The sequence below is a fragment of the Crinia signifera genome, chromosome 2 (genome assembly GCF_055691185.1).
Source record: "Crinia signifera chromosome 2, ASM5569118v1, whole genome shotgun sequence".
NCBI classification, from domain to species: Eukaryota; Metazoa; Chordata; class Amphibia; order Anura; family Myobatrachidae; genus Crinia; species Crinia signifera.
The window spans coordinates 242416646-242437193 of NC_139218.1; the positions used below are offsets into that span (position 1 = coordinate 242416646).

The 20548-nt window shown below is 44.5% G+C and overlaps 1 protein-coding gene across 2 annotated transcripts in view; it reads right to left on the reverse strand.

Annotated features, from left to right (window-relative positions):
• CLIP2 (CAP-Gly domain containing linker protein 2) overlaps positions 1 to 14182 on the reverse strand; it is a 125982-nt gene extending 111800 nt beyond the window's left edge. For both annotated transcript variants that reach the window (XM_083174114.1, XM_083174113.1), the window contains exon 1: positions 13618 to 14182. The gene's annotated coding sequence lies outside the window, so the exon portion shown is untranslated. The remainder of the gene's footprint in view (positions 1 to 13617) is intronic.
• Positions 14183 to 20548: the final 6366 nt, after the last annotated feature.

Sequence of the window (20548 nt, forward strand, 5' to 3'; positions counted from 1 at the left end):
CAAAAACAAGTATCTCTCATAAAAATATACAGCATAAACATAATAATAACTCCATAGGTTTAACAATTATTCAATATTGAGAGAGAGGAATGACAGCCTGACTGAAATCATGTCCAGGTGCTTGCGCCTTATAAAAAAATGGAAATAATAGCTTTACCTTCAATATTTAAAATGTGCATTAAATGTAGTTCTAAAAAATTCCATATGACTTAATTTAAAGGCATTATTTCGATTTTTTTTGTAAATCGGTAATAATACTGTACTTTAATCTTCAACACAAATCTATACTGAATAATAAGATCACTGATGATAAAGACACCCATTAGCTCTGGTCCTCAGTAGGAAATTGGTAATCCCATAAACCGCACATCTCAGTCACTTTCCTCATATGCTCCCTCTGGGACTGTCTAACTCTAGGCCCTTATCCTGATTCACTCGCAAAGGCAAATTCCTTCTCAAATGGACCAAGCCATGTGCATTACAGGTGGGGCAGATATAACAGAGAGAGTAACATTTGGGTGGGGTTTTACTTCAAAGTGAGCTCTATATTGCAGTGTAAAAATAAAGTAGTCAGTATTTACCCTGCACAAAAACAAAATAACTCACCCAAATCTAACTCTCTCTGCACATGTTACATCTTCTCCCCCCCCCCCCACACACACACACACACACACACACCACCACCACCACCACCTGCAGTGCACATGGTTTTGTCCATTTGAGAAGGAATTTTCCTTTGCGAATGAACCAGAATAAAGCTGGTTTCACATTGCAAAAACCCGTGTTTTTGTAAACGTGTCTTAAAACGGGTCAAAAGCCAGTTAAACCCCTTTCATATTGCATGTTGTAAAGGTATATTGCAGTTTCAATACCATTTTTGTACCTTTCAGATTCAACCCGTTTCACCCATAGAAAGCCATACAATGTAATTTTAAATGGCTTTTTCCTGCTTGTGGGCGGGAATCATGCAGAGATAACCTATCACCCTTGTGTGGTTATCATTTGTAGCAAATACCGTTTCTGAGCTGTTCAGACTGCAGGGAAAACGGCTCAGAAACATGTAGGATCCTGCTTTTAACACGTTTCAAAATACCGGTATTCTGTAACCGGTAAATTGACAATGGAGCTTTCACGTTGCAGCTGTACCCGTTTTAAAGCAGTAAAAAAACAGCAATATGGCGTGTTAAAGCTGCAATGTGAAAGGGGCTTACGGGTCCTAGTGTGAACTGCAGATCATGAAAAGTCTATTTATCCTGCTGCTCCAGAAAACACTCCAAAAATATGCAGTTTGTAAAATGACAGGACAAACACTAATAAAGGAAGAGAATGTAGCATTATGCCAAAGGCTGAGTTTTTGTGATTGCATTTGGCACTTGAGACGCACACAATGAAACAGGAAATAATTACAACAATATTGGGGATGTGCAGCTTGGCCTGTGTTCTTGTTTTGGAAGCTTTGGTAAATCCCTCCAGCATACTCTATAACAGAGCTAACATACCAACACTTTGCTGCAGCTACACAACGACAACCATGTCACCAGGCCTAGATTTGTGAACGGGCCAAATATACTCATGCACTTTATTTTGTGTACCAGTAATCTCTTAATGTATTATAAATATTTAACCACTGGTTCACTTAAGCTAGGTACACATTAGTTGATATTATGGGCGATTTGTCATTTTGAGACTAATTGTAACCATAAATGATCCACTGTCTAGTATGTACACATGCTTCTGTGCCTCATTCTCGCATCTTCTCATTTGCCGTACATGCAGGTCAATCTGAAGATATCGTCAACAATTCTGTTCGGCCCATATCAACCCACTATACAATATATAGGCGACTACATCCTCTGTTGCCATCTATGCAGCTCAATCTGAGGATATAGTCAATGACAGTATACTCCTGTTATTGGACACTGATGATATATTGTTGGTCATTTGTAAGATTGCACAGTGTGTATGCATTACATTACAGGTTCTCAAAGCCGGTCCTCGGGACCCCACACAGTGCATGTTTTGCAGGTCTCACAGAATCAAGTGAAGTAATTAGCTTCACCTGTGGAGCTTTTAAAATGTGTCAGTGAGTAATGAGTGCACCTGTGCACCTTCCGAGTGACCTGGAAAACGTGAGCTGTGTGGGGTCCTGAGGACCGAGTTTGAGAACAACTGCATTTGTCTTGGCGTTCAAGAGATATCAAGATGACCACTGCATTTTTTGCATGTTGTCTAATATGTACCCAGCTTTAGGGATGAATCATTTGAATGAATTTATTATATTTCAGATGGAATGCAATAAGGTTTGGTTTTTTGAGTTACAGGTGGGTGGCGACACACAGCGACCAATTCCAGGTGACTGGTGCAAATTGCCAATGTGTATCCACGCTGGCAACAGCACTGCGTCTCACACCCGTCATGGCCCGATTCCAACCCAAATTCAACTGCTCTCTGTGTTTGCCTGCAGATTTTTGTGAGCGTAAGAGTGCCATTAAATGGGGCTGTTCTCCCACTGACTCGCACACGTGATATATTCATGGGAAATTGGACTGACCCCATAAAGTGATATGGGAAGTAATAAATCATGTTACTTATTGGAAGATTTATCAAACCTTCTAAATGGGACAAGTAGAACTACTTCCATAGCAACCAATCAGACTCTTTATAGAATGTGCTATATAAATGATAGCTGCAATCTGGTTGCTATGGGCAATACCTAATTTAGAAGGTTTGATAAATGTCCTTGTTCAAGTCTGCTACGCTGCCACAAGAATACAATGTCAAAGTTTGTATTTTCTATAATCATTGCTATACACCACATTGCCATGGATATTGCCACTATGGATATGTTAATTTCATAGCTATGGAATGACTCAATACACTTTATATGGAAATTAAATAACAATTTAGCTAATTAACAACTGAACAAACCCCACCTTCAGCACAGAGTATGGACAAGAAAACTAGTAACATTTCACAGCAAACACTGGAAATAGTTTAAGTATTCAGAAATGGCTTAAGCCGGACATTTTTAAATAAATGTATAGATTGTTCAGATATGAAAAGTCATCTTATAAAAACATAATAATAATAAATGTATTTGTAAAAAATTATCATATACAGTAGTACCAAATGTTAAAGTACAGTAGGTGTCATTGTATATATACACTTGTTATGTATTTGAATGCAAGCTATTGCTCTATGGTAATAGACACTGTACCATGTGATGACTAATTGCAGTATGCAATGTGTGTAGGAAAGTGGTCCTTCCTTAGGGCTGTTTCACACAGTACGGTTCCTGCCGCACGGTGAAATCCCGTACGGCCAGGGAGCCGTGCCGCACTCAGCAGTTGTGAATGGACACTATTGTGTCCATTCACACGGGACGGCCACGGCCCGGCCGCACGGCTGCAGCCGGATCCCCCCACTGGAAGGGACGGCTGCCGGGCTGTGGCCATCCCTGCCATTATAAAATTCTGAGTGCGGCGCGGCTCCCTGACCGTACGGGATTTCACCGTGCGGCAGGAACCGTACTGTGTGAAACAGCCCTTAGGGTGGACAGGTAAGTTTCAGGCCTGGATCACCCACCCTTGTCTATCCCTGGGATTTAAAGCTATATTTCATGTCTCTGTTTACCCTTACCCTCACAATTACCTCACGTAAGGTGCCATTTTCTAGGTGATGTTATGACACAAGGGACTTTTGCCCCTGTCACTCAGCAGGCCTGAAAATGCCATAATAAAAATTGTCAGACAGGAGGTGATTGGTTGGTTGTTTATCACTCTCCATTTTATCACTTTTGAAGCTTACTGTATCTGTCCCTATGTCTGTTAAGCTGCCTTTTTATAAAGTAACTTGTGATTTATATTTTGTTGCCCTTTTAAAAAAGCCATTACGGGTACAAAGACCACACATAGGCCCTTATTCTGATTGATGCGGACTTTACCGCGTACTTACGGATCGCGTCTTTATGACGTCTGCGCATGCGTGGAGAACGCTACGCGCATGTGCCACGCCTAGACTCCGTACCAGTTCGGCCAAATCCCGTCCAAAACTGTTCACCGCTATCAGTCGGGAAATAGGGGCGTATTATGGGCGTCATGCGGAATGACACATGGGCGTAGTTTCAAAGTGGGCAAAACGGGGCGGAAACATGGGCGGACACGGGGGAGTACACTTATGTTGGGGGGCGTACATTCGGAAACCACTCCGAATGCACGCGATGAAAAAAGGGCAGAAATGTGCGGTGTCCACAAGTGTACTATTGCTTTGCGGACACCACTCGTTCATGCGGTAGGCGAACGTACGCCTAATGACTACAACCATTAACACCTGAACCCAATAGAATCTACTCCTTTACTCATTACTCACTAATTTGACGCTTGTCAGTGCTTTAATTGAAACCATTGCTGCTTCAAGGAACCCGTACTAAACACCCACATATGCTGTACTTGTCAGACACTTTCAAACTGCTAACAATGGACATGACAGAATATTAATACTAGCAATACACATGTGTATTTGACATGTACTCATGAAACCACACATTTTGGGTAAAGTAAACACATTTATTTATATTCATGTCACAGTCAATGCCAGTGTGATGCAATGACCATAAAATAATACATACAAACAATAAACAACATGGCAGGAATGCCGCAAAATAAATAATAATACAAAACAAATATAATTGCACACAGATGGACTCCAGCACCTCCTATGTGCCACTGCACATGCAGCCAGTGGGAAATGATGAGGCTGCTGGCCCTTCTACAGCAGGGCAAGCTGCACCTGACCATTCAACAGCAGGGCACCCTACACCTGGCCCTTCTGCAGCAGGCCAACCTGCAGCTGGCTCATATGCACCATCAGCAGAATCATTTGGAACACAACCGGGGACTTCACAAGATAGTACCATGGCCATCACTTCAAGTACAGCTGACAGTAATGCCAGGCAAAAGAGGGCAACAGGGGAACCACAAAGGACATATGAAGCAAGGCCTCAGCTGGTTCCCCTCAGCACGTGATTGGACACAAGAAGCTGACACACACAGCACAATGGAAGATTTGGGAACACATAACGGCAGAGATTAATGCAGCCACAAGTTCATTTCCGACCACGTTTGGCCTTGGTAGGCTCCTTGGCCTGTGCAGCAGCTCTTCGGGGACGGCCAGATGCTGGGGCAGGTGGAGCAGATGATGTGGAGGGGTTGGCTGGTCTACCCCTCCTGCCAGCAGGGAGTGTTGCCGCTGGTAATGCACCAGAAACGGATGCCATTAGGACCCTGTTGCTGGTAACCAGCTCCACCATAAGCTCATTATGGTGGAGGAGGAGATCATTTTGGCGGGTGGCTTGCTCGGCCAGCACCTGAGCACTTGCAGCCATGGCCTGCATGCTCGCAGCCATGGACTGCTGGGTGCTGACCAAGCTCGCCAGGATCTCCTCGGTCCTACGCACCCGTTCTGATGCCAAGTCTCCCTGCTGGTTGATGTCCCCAAGCACCTCGGCCAAGGCGGCCAAATCGGCTTGGCCCGATGCCTGCTGCTGCACAGGCCTACCTCTGGGGCCAGGTGGCACGGACTCCTCCACCTCCTGAACAGAGTCGTCACCAAGCGGTGGGGTGTCTGTGGGCAAAGATAAACACAATTAGGAGACATTCTACGATAATTACTTGCACAAGTTTATGGCATGACCAATATTTACCTTCCAGAAAAGACGCAAACACTTCAGCTGGGGCCTCGCTATCCATAGTGCTCACCCCCCGGATCTCCTCAACTGATATGCAGCTCTCGGCCATCACCTCCAGGGGGGTGAGCTCTAGCCCTGATGGCATGGGGCCGGCCCCAGATGTCTGGCTGTGGTCCCACCGCTTGGTCAGCTTCCTCTTCAGGTTGGTTTTGAAGTCCTGCCACCTGCAATGTAAGTTGACATATTAATACATGTCACTCCCAATGTTAGCTGTTGCAGCCATTGCTCTGTGCTACATATTACAACATGTGATTATTGTCCCATATATAATATTACATGCAACTATGATATCAACCGTTACAATACACATTCACAATCACCGTACTCTAACTCACAATGAAATTACATGGCAATAATGTATGTGTATCGTAACAACCTCACGGGCCATTTGCTAAATGCATCTAAGCATCAATTCAATCATTACTTGGCTATTACTGGCCACATGTATCACAAAACAACTTGCCTCTTCTTCACATGGTCCGTCTCACGAACTTGTGGCGCTACTTCATTAATCTCTGCCGTTATCTGTTCCCAAATCTTCCATCTGCGTGTGTGTGTCAGCCTCTCGGATGGACACTCTATCCAATCACGTGCTCGGGGAACCAGGATGGCCAGCTCCTGTGCTTCATATGCCTTATTTTTTTTGGGTGGTTCCGCTGTTGCACTGGCTCGCCCCTTGCCACGTCCCTGGCCACGCCCCCTGGCACCAGTCGCTGCACTTGAAGTGCTGGCCATGGTACTACCTTGTGAAGTCCCCTGTTGTGTTCCAAACAATTCTGCTGATGGTGGATATGAGCCAGCTGCAGGTTGGCCTGCTGCAGAAGGGCCAGGTGTAGGTTGCCCTGCTGTAGAATGGTCAGGTGCAGGTTCCCCTGCTGGAGAAGGGCCAGCAGCCTCCTCATTACCCACTGTCCGCATGTGCAGTGGCACATAGGTGGTGCTGGAGTCCATCTGGTCAAATAGTTGCTGCAGCACTGGGTCCACCTCTGGTTGGGATCCAGACATGTTAGCAACAACATTGTCACCTTCTAATACACCTTTATATACTGTTTGTGTAATCTGTTTGGCGGACATCAGCGGCAGCTGCGTTCCGTGCGTGAGCGTACGTCGCTGGTTTTTCGCGCCGCATACGGTGGCGGAAATTCCATTGTGTAAAACCTGGCGAAAGTTCGACATGAAATACTGGTCACCAATGCTAACATTGCATAGAATCTTCTGATACACCTGTGACTATTGCTCAATACACATGCTATTTGCTAGCATGACATGACATTTCATTCATGACTACTGTGGTATTGTGGCGTTTTAGTGCAACCTAAAAGTAGCCCATTCCCTTAGAGAATCCAGGCCACAAGTCATGCAATACTCATCTCTACTGTTATAGACCACACATGTGAGAGCCCTATAAATAATGTCTTCCTGCTAGAATCATTTGTCTTCAGATCTGGACTTGTCAGGGTCTAAGGTAAGCTCTTCCATGCTCCTTGTAGATATGATATCCATTAACAATGTAAGTGTATGAATGTATGCACTATTGCCTCACTGACTACAGATTGTTGGGCCAGCAAAGTGGTGTATTATTATTGCAACATGTCACATGTTCACTATTTCACTCACAGGGCTTAAACCTGTGTGGGTTCATCTATTGCAGGACAACATGTCCCAGCAATAGATGAAATGTGTCATAGTACATGATGTCGGCAAAAAATGCTGACACCTTTATCTGTGTGTTTTGGACGGTGTGTATTGAGTTCATATTATTGTGTCATCATTAGAGAGTCAAATGGATCTGCGGGATTTCATGGGGCGGCCATCTATTGTACGTATTGAAGGCTACAAATCTATTTGTAGTGGGATATGGCCATTATGTGCATAGGTGCATCAGTATTTATGTTCATTTCTTTATAGGTTGCAGAAGCTATTATGCGCTACATGGAGAGGAGGCTAAGGGCACTTGCGGCTCTCCCCACTCGTCGGCCAAGGAGGCCAGGACGTGCTAGAATCTATCGCACACGGGTGACTCTGTTTGCTATGCCCGATGATGAGGTACTTACTAGGTACCGGTTACCGCCACATGTCATTCTGGATCTGCTCACCTTAATTCAGAGCGATCTGGAACCTCTACACGGGATCACGACAGCAATTCCGCCTCACACACAGCTGCTGGCGGTGTTGCATTTCTGCGCCTCAGGATCATTCCAACAAGTAGTGGCAGTACTTGCTGGAATATCTCAGCCGGCCTTCTGCCGAATCCTGAGGCGTGTGACGTCGGCCATGTTCAGGCGCAAGGGGCACTTCATGGCCATGACATTTGCCACCGAGACCCTGCGCAGAAGCCAGCAGGCCTTCCATCAAATTGCTGGCTTCCCTAATGTGATAGGGGCTGTGGATGGCACCCATGTACCATTTGTGCCTCCATCTCGAAGTGAGAAGATATATAGGAACCGCAAATTGTTCCACTCACTGAACGTGATGGTGGTATGTGGCCCATCCATGGAGATTCTCGCCTTCAACTCGAAGTTTCCCGGAAGTGCCCATGACTCTCATGTCATCCGACAAACCGGGATATGGCATAGACTCCAAGAGCTGGAAGGCCGTGATGCGTGGGTTCTGGGTGACTCCGGTTACCCATGTACGCCCTGGCTACTTACGCCGTACAGCTACCCAGCACCGGGCCCACAGGAGGCATTCAATCGGGCGCATGTTGCCACCAGGCAAGTGGTGGAGCGCTCAATTGGCCTTTTAAAAGGTCGATTTAGAGTGCTCCACCGCACTGGTGGTGACTTACAATATGCGCCTGAAATGGTGTCGAGGATCGTGGGCCTGTGTATATTTTTCCACAACATTGCTGTGCGGCGTGAGATACCCTTTGATGAGTGGGAGGTACCATCTGAGCCGCAAGATCCGCCCATGCGCCCATCCCGCGCCCCTGAATGCCGGAGGGGATACCAGCTGCGGGACTCTGTGGCGCAAAGATACTTCAGGTACATGTTATTGAGTTGACAGAACACACCAATTATTGTACAAATCACCCCTTCAAATAAGTACAGTGTGTTAGTTGTCAGTGTTACAACACGAAAATTAGCCAGCCTGCCCTCCTAATGGCAAAGAAATAGGAGATATTTATCATATGTGCTTAGTTTGGGGGGAAGTTCAATATAGGTGCTAATTATTATACCTTGGACAAGGGATCTTATGTGTTTGTTATATCTTCATTATTGTAGTTGATACTATCCCTGATGACTGGTGAGTACATTGATTTATTCTATCATGTGTTGGGGATTATTTCCTGTGTTGATGTATGATTTGTTTGCATATATAGATATATATCTATATATGATGTTGGAATTTATTCACATGTTTCAACATTTCAAGGAGCATGCAGGCAGGCAGGCAGGCAGGCAGGCAGGGCTGGTGTATAATGCTGGTTTCAGGATACCTGCAAGTGTGTGTATGTGTCTTTTACACATAAATGTACGCATACACATATATGCATAGAGTAAGTAATGCTAACTACAGCTATGCCTTGCTAAGCTATAGCACGCGTTGCTTGGCGGAGCGCGGCCTTATTGGATTTGCTAAGGGCATACACACTGTGTTTTATATATATCAGATTTGTTCATTGGCATACATCAACACTACGGTTTTGAAGGCATGCGAATTTGTCACCATTTGTGTTGGCGCAGAGACGCTGTTAATGTAAAAATGAACAATAAAGTTATTATCACAAATAACTGTGATCAACCAATGCCACCACCTGATTGGTTGATAGATGCCATTGTCAACATGGCGGAGACACGAAGGGCAGAACCCTTCACGCATGAGGAGCTCAAGGTTCTTGTCTCCGTCATGGAGACAAGGCTGGGCCGTGCGGGGCCCTTCATAACAAACCGCCATAAGCGGAGGGCGTACAGAGCGGCAGGGCGCCGAATTTACGCCCGCACTCGGGTGCGGAGGTCCCTCGGGCAGCTGGAGAGGCGGTGGTCGGACCTCCGCAGGCGCCAGCCCCAGCTGCTCACACAAATAAGGGGCGAAATTGCTGAATGTGAGTATTTTAGCTATGAAATTTCGCACTTACAACATAGCATATATAAGCAATAAAATGTGTCTCATGATAAGTGGGTGTCCATGGGTTTAAAAGTCCATAGACTCTTATGTGTGCTTCTTCCTGGTTAACATGCAGTCATGTGCCTTTTATATGTCATGCCATAGCATTGAGGATTCTGATGCATACAATGTGCCCAATCTAATATGTGTTACACATTGATAAATGCCTGGGTTGTAATGTGTGAACAAATGACTAACAATCACATAATAATTTAAATGTCACAATTTGGAGTCCATTAACAGTAAGGAGCTACTTTCCTGCATCGTTTGCCATCATTATCACCCTTCCATGTATGTCTTGTTATGGATGAATAAATGTGCCCCAATGAGCCGACATTGACCATGATGTTTTTTTCTACCACACAGCACGAGCCCGAGCCCGACAGGCCCGTGAACAGGCGGAGGCAGGCCTGGCCCAGGACGAGGCCCAAGACCCCCAGGAGGAGGTGGCGGCAAGGGTGGAAGAGGAGGAAGTGGAGGAGGAGCAAATGGTGGAGGAGGAGGTGGTGCGTGAGGAGGTGGAGGAGGAGGAGGTGGAAGAGGAGTTTGTGGCGGAGGAGGAGGTGTTGGTGGCGGAGGAGGAGGTGGAGGAGGAGGTGCTGGTGGTGGTGGAGGAGGAGGTGGAGGAGGAGTTGGAGGAGGAGGTGGAGGAGTTGGAGGAGGAGGTGGAGGAGTTGGAGGAGGAGGAGTTGGAGGAGGAGGTGGAGGAGTTGGAGGAGGAGGTGGAGGAGGAGTTGGAGGAGGAGGTTGTTGTGGTCGAGGAGATGGCGGAGGAGGGGGCTGAGGAGGCCACGGTTGCCCCAGACACATCAAGTTCCGAGGGGGAGGAGGCGTGCCAGGCACCGGACTCGCCGCAGATCGGTATGTTTACATAATGCATCATTCATGAAGTAGTTGTACTGGTATATGTTATGTAGCACTGTTGATTAAAAATTTTGGCCACATACTAATCATATAGACCCCAAAGTGGGTAGCTACAGATACAGGTACGGGTTAGATGGGGAGTCCAAGGCATCACTTTCATCCAGGACACCTCTCAATTACACAGGTTTGTGGGATGGGTTGGAGGTCCATTTGGACTGCCACATAACCGTTGTAGTTAAACAGGATCCAGGAGTAAAGGGATGAGTGGATCATTTGTGGATTAAAATCACCTGCTGCAAGCGTAGATTATGACCCATCAAATAGTGGCATCGATATTGTTGGTGAATGTTATTTATAAACTGTAGGATGTATGCTCGAAATGGAGTATGGGCCGGCCTACCTTGGAATGGCGTCACAAGTTGGCAGTGTCCCCGGAGCCTCCTCTACCTAAACCCCCCCTGTAGTTCTGATTTATTTTTGTCACTCACAGAATTGTAGGTTGGTTTAGACAGAATTATGATTTAGAGGATGTGTATTGTGCATTCCTGACATTTGCATAACTCCCATGCCACCAACCATCACTGAACTTAGATTGAGCAGATTGTGACAAGTTGTTATTGACGTAGGCCATGACCTGCTTGACATTGGTTAGTCATGGGTGGGTTGTGACTGAGAAGAAACAATATGACTGTTATGTCTTCTGCAGAGTTAAGGGTCGAGGGCAAAATAGACAGTATGTAGTAAATAAGTTTGCATGTATGTATATATGTATGTGTCATATATATTTATCTATGTGTGTCTCTATCTCTCTACATAGATAGATATATATCTCTATATATATATATATACACACATGTCACCTAGCATTTGTGCAATTTATGTCGTAGTATGTGAAATGTATGCATGAATAACATGACTAATTTTTGCCCCTTTGACATGCCCACAGATGACACCACACCGGCAGATGAGGGGGTGCGTGGGGCCCTCCTGCGAGCAGAGCACCATCTCCGGCTCCTTCAAGCCGACTTGCAGGACCTAAAAGACCTGCTCATTTAATGTTTCCTTTTTTTTTTTTTTCATTATGTTAAATAGATATTTTAATAAATTCTTTATGCAAGTTCACAGTTGTTGGTTTTATTAGCACTTTAAATAGTATATGTGTAGAATGTTTATAATGTTTGACACAGGGTGTAATAGAAACCATTGCACTTACATTGCTGTAAGGGTTAATGTGTGCTATGCATGTGTTAGGCATGCTTGTAAGGATATATTGGAATCTAATTGATTCCAATTACAAATAAGCTGTTTTTTATGAGGGTAGGTAATTGAATAAGTGGGTCATGTGATGTATTGCAGAAGATACTTCATAGTGGGTTGTTTGGCGTAAATCCTCCGCTTACGTGCGGTAGCACCGCTTGGCTCCCGTTCGGATGCGGTATTCCCGAGCATACTCTGTAATACTCTGTAATACCGTGCCGAATCGGAGTGTTTCTCCCGCACACGCATGATTTGTATGTCGTCCGTAAACACGCCCTGTTCTTAAAGAGTGAGTCCGTCCGAATGCGGAGGACACGTGGGCGTTTCTACGGACGATGGCCGCATGCGGAAAAACACCGTGGCGTGCGGACCGCTCCGTAAGAATGCGGGAATTTCCGCACAGATCAGAATAAGGGCCATAATCTTAAGTAATGCAATGCTATGCTGAACAATCAATATGTTCAGATATGCTGAGTTATCACACTATAAGGATGGATGTGTTAAGGATTAGAGATGTCAAATTTGGACTGAGAAATACAATATGAAGTAGAAGATCATTAATGTTAAGCAAAGGTCAGAAGAACTACATACATATTAGTTTTTGTGTTTATATTTGATTTTGCAGTAATTGTGTGTCTTTATTAAATATCCAGTGTATCAAATGGGTAAGATCACCGAAATGGCTGTGAACGACTGCAGTACAGAATACAGTGTGATTCCCATCCAGTGTGTTGGGGACACATTTTCAGAACAGTGTAAAACTGGTTGTGTCATTAAAATATAGCTGTGATAGTTGAAAAGTCTTAAAAGCAAAGTTACAAACATCCTAAAGTGGAGTTATTAGATAAAAATATACATTAATATAAATTAGTCATTAAAGGAACATTAATTAATCGCAATAATTGCACACTGTGTTGTCAAAAACAGAAAAAGTAATTGTATATGTCATACCAAGATAATTTGCTATAATAATAGAAATGAGTAACACCGAAATGTCCACTGTATTTCCAATCTTTTTCCCACTTCCATCAAAAAGTATAGACAAACCATTAATACTGTCATTGTCCTTTACACATGGAATCACAACATAAATATAAATAATTCTAATTTCATGCATATTGATATTAATTTCATGTTTCCTACTGACATTAATAATACAGTAAAGATAGATAGATAGATAGATAGATAGATAGATAGATAGATAGATAGATAGATAGATAGATAGATAGATTAATAGATAGATATGAAACCAACTGCCCATGTCTGCCCGTGTATTTACTACAAGCAGGAAATCACAATGACACTTTGATGCTTCCAAATGTAAATCACAATTACAACCTAGCAGCTGAAGCACATCCTAACCGAAGGCATTAATATACAGTATGGCTAGATCTCAATGAATCCTAAGTGGAGGCATTAATATATACAGTATGAATAGATCTCAGTGAGACCAATGGATGCAGCCCTATAAGCTACAGTATGTATTTGACAGCAGGCAGCGTGGAGCTGCCATCCATGCCACGCCGGCTGCTAGATCTTCCTACCTCCTTTGTTGCAAATCACAACTGTAGGCTATTGCAAACTCCCCTTCACACTCTTGTTACCCCCAGTACACGATCAGTGCCCGCAGCCCATGCCCTTACCTCTTGACATGTCAGCATCCACTGGAGCCAGGGTATCAGATGTTTGGAGTCCCTGCCCAACCCTGCAGTCAGCCCCTTGCTCTGTGCGCCCAGCCACTCCCTGCAGGCAAAGGACAGAACGTGGGGGAGGAAGCAGCAGGAGCCAAAGTGGGCACAGAAAAAACAGCAGCAGTAACAGCAGCTCACCAGGGCTGCAGAGCCCACATTACACCTTGTCCTTGCGAGGAGTGAAGGGCACATCCATATCCCATGCAGTAGCCCATCAGCAGCAGCAGCATCTGGTGATGCTATCTATCAGTCACGGGGAACATCCCTTGTAGCAATAGCTGAGAGCTGTATCCCAGAGCATGCAGCCTGCCTAGCTGCTGATCTCCCTTCCGTCCCTGCCTGATAGTGAGCGTGGAAGCTGCTGTGCTGTGTGCTCCCTCCCTGCTGGCTGTCTCAGATGCAGGCAGCCTGCCTTACTGAATGTATGAAACAAAAGAGGAAGCAGAGGGGAGATCGCCAGTCAGGGGGAGGAGGGGAAATCCAGCTGTTTTTATGAGGCAGCAAAGAATGGAGACTTCTGTTTCCCAGACCTGCAATTTTTTTGTAAGCCGGGAGGGAGGGATGATTTGTGCAAGGCTCAGATTTCCTCAGTGCAGGCTGGAGGGAAAGCTGTTGTCTACTAAGTAGTCCTGATGGCTGTTCTGGCCTCCTGTAATATTTCAGCACTTAGTAAAATATTACAAAAATAAATATAATACATTTTGTATACAAATAATAGAAAAAAAATCATAAAACCTCATAAAACCTTCATAAAACCTTACAGTACCTATGATTTTCTTTTACGTGTATATGCATAGTAATAATAATGCACCACACAGAACAAATGCTGTATTGCGTTGTTTGGGGTGAGACATAAAAAGAGCTTGGGCGAGATGTCATGCTGTAAGAAATACATTTAAATGTGAGTAGAGTACTACTTTATTGGGGCTGCAGAGCTCCACCCATTCCCCCTACTCTTTCCTTAAGTATTACTTTTTTGCTTATTTTTTGGAACATTGGCCTCTGTTTCAGCATGATGCCATCCGTACCAACTACGAATTATTACAGAAATGTATGTGTTAACAACAATCAGTACTTTGATAGGAAAAAATCTGTAACAAAGTGGGTGGTCCAATATTGTCAGTAAACCAGCTTTTACAATGATAGTTTGCCTTTTTTCACCACGCATATTCTATTATTGAGTTCCTTATGATGCATGAGTCACTGCAGAGAGATACACTACCATTCAAATGATTGTCCGCCCAGACAATTTTGTCTTTTACATAAAAACTGACCTTAATTTATTATGAGTTTATTATGAGTTGCAAAATGAATAGAACATATAGCCAAGACATTGGCAAGGTTAGAAATAATGGTTTTTATTTGAAATAATAATTTTGTCCTTTAAACTTTGCTTTCGTCAAAGAATGCTCCTCTTGCAGCAATTAGAGCATTGCAGAGCTTTAGCATTCTAGCTATTAATATGTTGAGGTAATCTGAAGACATTTCAACCCACGCTTTTCTGAAGCACCTCCCACAAGTTGGACTGGCTTAATGGGCACTGTTTGCGTACAATATGGTCAAGCTGCTCCCACAACAGCTCAATGGGGTTGAGATTTCATGACTGCACTGGCCACTCCATTACAGACAAAATACAAGCTGCCTGCTTCTTCCCTAAATAGTTTTAGCATATTTTGGAAGTGTGTTTGAGGTACCTGTCATGGTGGAGGAGGAAATTGGCTCCAATCAAGCGCTGTCCACAGGGTATAGCATGGCATTGAAAATGTAGTAATAGCCTTCCTTTTTCAAAATCTCTTTTACCTTGTACAAATCTCCCACTTTACCAACACCAAAGCAGCCCCAGATCACCACATTACCTCCACCATGCTTCAGGCACTCCTCTGCGTCTCACGAATGTCTTCTGTGTGATTCAAACACCTCAAACTTCGATTCATCTGTCCATAACACTTTTTTCCAATCTTCCTCTGTCCAATGTCTGTGTTCTTTTGCCTATATTAATCTTTTCCTTTTATTTGCCAGTCTCATATATGGCTTTTTCTTTGCCACTCTGCCTAGAAGGCTATGATCCTGGAGTCGCCTCTTCACTGTAGACATTGACACTGTAGAGCCTGTTTGTGCTGTTCTTTGAAGGGAGTTGTACACACAATGTTCCATTTCCTGCCAATATCTCGCATGGAATAGCCTTAATTTTGAAGAACAAGAATAGACTGTGGAGTTTCACATGAAAGCACTTTTTCTGGCCATTTTAAGAGTACAATCATACCCACAAATGGGATGCTTCTGATACTCAAGTACACAAGGGTTTTCTAATCATCCATTAATTTTCTAAAGCAATTAGCAAACACAATGTACCATTAGAACAATTGAGTGGTGGTTGCTGGAAATGGGCCTCTATACACCTATGTAGATAGCTATTCCTTTAAAAACCAGATGTTTGCAGCTAGTACAGTCATTTACCATATTAACAATGTACAGAGTGTATATCTGATTAATTTAATGTTATCTTTATTGAAAAAAAAACCCCAGTGCTTTCAAAAATAAGGAAACTTTTGAAAGGTAGTAAATTTATTAAACATTGGGTCTTATTGCCGCTATTCGTGATTTTAAGAAATTATTGGTCGCCGGAATGTATTCACAAACACACATGGGGACAGGGGCTCCAAATGGAGCCTGTCCCTCCAGTGTGTGTGAAAACAAGTGATCACTATGGCAATCACTTCTTTGGGAGCTGGACACACAAGTGCAAGTTCAGAATATTAGGGATCCCATAGGCTACCGGGGCTCTGCAGCTTAATAAATGTGGAAAAATACAGCCTCCATAGAAACCTATGGGGCTCCCATTTGCCTCCAAACTCCTTGAGCATATTGTCTTCGAATGCCTTTCTGATTTTCTATTCTCCCCCTCTGCCTGTCCTATTTCATTTTGGCTTCTTCCATCTCCACTGAAACTGCACTGACATAGGTCAGCAGTATCCTACTTGCTCCCAAATCTAAGGTTCGCTAGCCTGCACTTTCTCCTTGAACTCTCTGCTGCTTTTGACACCTGCAAATTCTTCACTATCTCAGTATGCATAATACTACCCTCTCCTGGATGTCCACTTCTTGTAGATGGTAGTTCTCTGCCTAACGGGTTGATTTCTCATCAGTCTCCCCAGGTACAGTTAAAGGTGGGTAGGTTTCATATTGAGACCATTGTTTTCTACTTGACCACTTGTCCCACTGTTCCTTTGGTTCTAGGCCATACCTGGCTAGTTGACCATAATCCACTTATTGATTGGAGATCGGGGGAGATTTCTCATTGGAGTTCCAACTGTACTTAGTGTTGTATCAATTCTTTTGTACAACTCGCTTCTGTCTCTGTTTTGGAAATTCCTTCTTGTTAAGCAGATTATACCGATGTTTTTTTCCAAGGGTAAAGCGGACAGGCTCCATCCTCACTGTCCTTATGACTGTACTATTAAATTGGTTTATGATGCCCAATTGCCTAAAGGCAGACTCTATACGCTTTCTGCTGCGGAGAACAAGGCTATGAACGACTATGTTAAGAAGGGCTTTTTCTGGCCATCTACCGTGTTTCCCCGATAATTAGACCTACCCCGATAATAAGCCCTACCCCAGATTTTGGACGCTGGTCCAAAATAAGTCCTCCCCCGAAATTAAGCCCTATCAAATTTCCCATTTATTTTTTGGCACCGGTATTTTGTACCGTAGGTGTACGGTAGGCCCCGCTCAGCCCCGCTGACCCCCGCTGCCCTCCGCTCACCTCCTCTCACGCCTGCAACACCGCAGCTCCCGTTCCCAGGGATGCATTGCGGTAGGCGCGGCGTGACGTCACGCCGCGCACATCACGCTGCGCACATCACCTCTCAGCTCAACGCCGCTCAGCACACACAGCGCCGGCAGGTCCTTTATCCATTACACAAACAGGTACAATGGATGACTGGTAATTGTGGACTGGGGCATTTTTATAAAGGCGCAGTGGGGCATTTTTTTAAAGGCACAGTGGGGCATGTTTTAATGGACCTGTCAAGGTCTATTAAAATAAGCCCTCCCCCGAAAATAAGACCTATGGTCTTTTTTGGGTGAAAAAAAATAAATAAGACAGTGTCTTATTATCGGGGAAACACGGTAGGTCTCCTTTAAGTGCAGGGGTTTTTTTTGTTGCAAAAAAAGACAGTTCCCTTAAGCTGGGTACACATATATACAATCGCCGGGCCGTTCTTCCGTTCTGTGACGAACGGCCGTCCAGATTGTATAGGTGTGTACGCTGTCCCGACTCCCTCTGTACGAGCGATAAACATCCAAAAACGGTCTTGTCCGTCCATATTCGGTCGGTCGAAGGTTCAGTGCTATTTAACCCCTTCCTGACATTTGACGTATATATACGTCATGGCCGGGATGTACTTCCCGACACATGACGTATATATACGTCATGACTTTAAACTGTCCCCGCGTCTGTAGACGCGGGGACAGTTTAAACATGTCTGCTGTCCCTGACAGCAGACATGTCCCTGCATGCCCAGGGGGGGCGGCGATGCCTCCCCCCCGTCGGCGATCGCTGTGATTGGCTGTTCAATGTGAACAGCCAGTCGCAGCGTTTTCCTGTGTTACCGGCGAATCAGACGCTCGGTAACACAGGGATCAATCACCGCCGGGTGGGAGGGGGCGTGAGGGGGTCACCGGTGATGACCACACCTCACCCCACCTCACCCCACCTGCCCCCAAGGCTGTGATTGGTCCGTCGGACCGACGGACCAATCACAGCCATAGCGCGTGATTTAAACTAACGGTGACTGCGCTGCAGACGCCATTCCGGTCTGGAATTGCGTGCAGAGCGGTCACCGTGCCAATCTGTCGTGATATACATACCTGATCCTTGCCTGATACTTACCTGATCACCGCTGGTAGCGTGCTGCCAGCAGCTGGATGCTTCCTGGATCTTGTCACTTCCTGTGTGCTGCTGCTGCAGTGTCATAGAGTGACAGATAGTGAGAGATAGTGAGAGATAGTGACAGAGAGTGATAGAGAGTGCTATATTTTGTGTCTGCTGCACCCCCTTTTGTGCTGATCAGTATATCTGTGCTGATCAGCAACTTTTTGGGGGTGCAGGGGTTATTTTTTTTATATATATATACCTGTCAGTTGCAGCAAAGCTTGTGCTGCCTGTGCAACTGACTGCTGCCCCCCCTGCTGCCCCGATCAGTATAAATTAACTGATCAGCAACTTTTTGGGGGTCCAGGTTTTTTTTTTTTTATATATACCCTGTCAGGTTGCACCCACAGTTGTGTGCCTGCTGCCCCTCACTGCTAATCAGTGTTGCATCACTGCATCACTGATCTGCAGTTTTTTTTTTTTGGAGAGTGCAGTGGGGTTTTGTTTTTACACCCACGTTGCTTTTGTGGGTGTCCTGTGGCCGCTGAGCGCTGATCAGTGACATACATCACTGAACAGCATTGTTGGCACAGGGTTGATATAATTTTTTTTCTGCAGTTTTTTTAAATTGTTTTTTTTTTGGAGAGTGCTGTGGTTTATTCTTTTTAAATTGTTTTTACACCCACGTTGCTTTTGTGGGTGTCCTGTGGCCGCTGAGCGCTGATCAGTGACGTACATCACTGAACAGCATTTTTGGCACAGGGTTGATATAATTTTTTTTCTGCAGTTTTTTTAAATTGTTTTTTTTTTTTGCAGAGTGCTGTGGTTTATTCTTTTTAAATTGTTTTTACACCCACGTTGCTTTTGTGGGTGTCCTGTGGCCGCTGAGCACTGATCAGTGACGTACATCACTGAACAGCATTTTTGGCACAGGGTTGATATAATTTTTATTTTTTTTTTGGATCAAATTCCTGTTGCCTTTGAGCGCTGTTCAGTGACGGACGTTACTGACCAACATCTGTGCTCAATTTTTGGCGCAGGACCTTTTTTTTTTTTTTTTTAACCCCTTCAATTTTTTTTTTATTGGGATCAAATTCCTGTATAAAGTATTTTTTTTTTCTGCACTACATACACACTACACACTACATACCCCCCGTGTTGAAATAAAGTTTGTACCCCCCCTACACTATACACGTGTTGAAACATTACACTTACAGAAACACAAAAATAAAAATGGCATCCCAAATGTCATCCCAGTCATCTAGAAGAATGTATTCAGCGGAGGAGGCATATGCCATGCTTGCCTCTGACTCTGACACAGCCAGTGAGGCAAGCGGGGAATTTGAAGGATTCGTCTTAACCTCATCTTCCTCCTCTAGTGATGAGGGACCCCCTCAAAGACGCCCCCGTAGAGCAGCTGAGACCCCCCCCAAATGATTGATCCCGTATGGACCCCACCACCAGACAATTTAGAGCCCCAGGTTCCTGAGTTTTTGGCCATCCCAGGAATCCAATTTGATTCAACAGGTCTCAGAGAAATTGACTTTTTCAAATTATTTTTCTCTGATGATTTTATAAATTTAATGGTGGACCAAAGTAATTTATATGCCCAGCAGTTTATTGCTCAAAACCCCACGTCATCATTTGCTAGGTGGACCCCTGTAGATGCAGTAGAGATGATGACGTTTTGGGGTCTGGTGTTACATATGGGCATAGTAAAAAAGCCAGAAATTAGGCAATATTGGAGTACAGATGTTCTGTACAGCACCCCACTTTACCGTATGGCCATGACTCGGACTCGTTTTGAGACAATCCTTAAATTTTTGCATTACAACGATAATGCACAGTGCCCACCCAGAGATGATCCCACCTTTGACCGGCTATTCAAAGTCAGGCCGGTCATTGATCATTTCAGTGCCAAATTTGCAGAGTTGTACATCCCTGAAAAATTTATTTGTATCGACGAGTCCCTTATACATTTTAAAGGAAGGGTTAAATTCCGCCAGTACC